Source organism: Ipomoea triloba, chromosome 2 (assembly GCF_003576645.1).
Source record: "Ipomoea triloba cultivar NCNSP0323 chromosome 2, ASM357664v1".
Lineage (NCBI taxonomy): Eukaryota > Viridiplantae > Streptophyta > Magnoliopsida > Solanales > Convolvulaceae > Ipomoea > Ipomoea triloba.
This window is the reverse complement of record NC_044917.1, coordinates 11,655,072-11,657,876: the sequence shown is the minus strand read 5'-3', so window position 1 is coordinate 11,657,876 and position 2,805 is coordinate 11,655,072.

Genomic DNA, 2,805 nt, shown 5'->3' with positions numbered 1-2,805 from the left:
AGAAGGCACGGGACAACTCTGGAGGAATAAGGGTCTGCGAGACATCAACTAAGTCTCGAGACATAAGCAGAGTTCGAGAGATAGGATCTCTCGTTACAGCAATCCAGTTCGGGACATAAGCAGAGTTCGAGAGGTAGACCTCTCGATGCTTGGATTCGAGACATCAAACAATCGAGACATCAACCTTGGTCTCGATAAACTGACACTTCTCCAGTAATGCTGAATGACGGTCAGGAAGCATACTTAAAGTTTGGAGAAGAAGAATATCATGGAGATAGAATAATGAAGAGGTGCCGAACGTGAGTTTTCAAAATGGACGGAAATGGATGACACATCAGATTTCCACCACAAACGGTCAAAAGGTACACCAATGCTGAAGTGGTCTGATTCCCCACAAACAAGGAATGATGGGAATATAAAAAGAGTAACTTTTACCAAAAGACGAAAGTGGAGCATGGACTCAAGAAAGTGAAATATAGAATATTCACTACCAGACAAAAGGTTCAAGTTACAAGACCACCACTCCATGAAAAATGCTGAAAATACGCAAGACCCATGATCGGCATGGGAGACAGATTTCAAACGGAATAATTTTCCCTCCAACGGAATTATTCCTCAAACTCTCATATATAAGGACGTGAAGACACAGTGAAAAAAGGGGTTGGTTCATTCGAAATTCTAAAGAGGTGTCTGATTCAAACGTTCAAGTGCAAGCATTCAATTTGGAATATCATCCAGATATTCAATACAGCGAGAAAAACACATCTTAGTGTTTGAGAGAGTTACATAGCTTAAACTGCCACATATCTAGAAGGTGACCGAAGCTGCTCTACATCGAAATTGATTCAACGATAGCTTTTGGTCAGATTGGAGTTTGTTACACTCAACTGTGACAACCAAAGGTCCTTGCTTTGGATTAAGCAAGAAGAGGCGGAGTAACCTGGCAGCTGTCTAGTGAAGATCCTGAGGCTTGAGGCGGGCTTGGTGATCAAAGCTCAAGTGCTCGAGAGGTGGAGTAACTGGAAGCGGGGAGAAAAACCTGAGGACAGGCGGAGTAACCTGGGAGCTGTCTTGTGAAGATCCTGAGGCTTGAGGCGGGCTTGGTGATCAAAGCTCAAGTGCTCGATAGGTGGAGTAACAAGAAGCGGGGCGAAAAACCTGAGGCTTGAGGCGGGCTTCGTGATCAAAGCTCAAGCGCTCGATATTGTACTAAAAAGGGAAGTTTTTAGTGCAATCCTTCCAGGGAGTTTCTGGAAGAAGAGTGGACGTAGGCGGGTTGGCCGAACCACTTAAAAATCTCTCTTGCATTTACTTACTGCTTTTATCTCTCGCTAACCTCTCGCTTGCACTGCATATAAACACACCTCTCGAACTAACTCAAACTCGTGCTAACTAAAAGGGGATAACATTTCCGCTGCGCATAAAACTTTGTCTTCTCCTCGTGAGGTATCGAACCTAAACATCCTAAGTTCAATACACACGAGAGGTTGAAAAGATTTGCAAAATCTTATACAAGTCTATTCACCCCCCCTCTAGACTTGTACCCCATCCCCTTGGGACCAACACAGGAAATGTAGATTCTTGGGGTATGCTGATGGAGTAAAGGGGTATCGCTTGTGGGATCCCACTGCCCACAAAGTTGTCATCAACAGGGATGTTATCTTTGTAGAGGACAGGCTACAAAGAGGAGAAGTTGATGATAGCACGGAAAAAGAAAAGCCAGAAACTACTCAGATACAGGTAGAGGAGGAATTTGAACAAGATTCTTCTGAAGCAGAACCGGCGCACGAGGAACCAGAACCAGAACGTGTTGGTCCCAAGGGGATGGGGTACAAGTCTAGAGGGGGGGGTGAATAGACTTGTATAAGATTTTGCAAATCTTTTCAACCTCTCGTGTGTATTGAACTTAGGATGTTTAGGTTCGATACCTCACGAGGAGAAGACAAAGTTTTATGCGCAGCGAAAATGTTATCCCCTTTTTGTTAGCACGAGTTTGAGTTAGTTCGAGAGGTGTGTTTATGTGCAGTGCAATCGAGAGGTTAGCGAGAGATAAATACAGAAGGTAAATGTGAGAGAGATTTTTAAGTGGTTCGGCCAACCCGCCTACGTCCACTTTTCTTCCAGAAACTCCCTGGAAGGATTGCACTAAAACTTCCCTTTTTAGTACAATATCGAGCGCTTGAGCTTTGATCACGAAGCCCGCCTCAAGCCTCAGGATTTTCACAAGACAGCTCCCAGGTTACTCCGCCTCTCCAAGGTCTTTCTCCCCACTTCCAGTTACTCCACCTCTCGAGCACTTGACCTTTGATCACCAAGCCCGCGTCAAGCCTCAGGTTTCTTTCACTCGGACAGCTGCCAGGTTACTCCACCTCTCTTGCTTAATCCAAAGCAAGGTGTTTTTGGTTGTCACAGTTGAATGTAACAAACTCCAATCTGACCAAAAGCTATCGTTGAATCAACTTCGATGTAGAGCAGCTTCGGTCACCTTCTAGATGTATAGCAGTTTAAGCTTTGTAACTCTCTCAAACACTAAGATGTGTTTTCTCGCTGTTTTGAATATCAGGATGATATTCCAAGTTAAGCACTTGCACTTGAACGTTTGAATCAGACACCTCTTTCGAATAAACCAGCTTCTTTGAACTCTTGAACTCTTCTGTGTCTTCACGTCCTTATATATGAGAGTAGAGGAATAATTCCGTTGGAGGGAAAACTATTCCGTTTGAAATTTGTCTCCCATGCCGATCATGGGTCTTGCATATTTTCAGCATATTTCATGGAGTGGTGATCTTGTAACTTGAACCTCTT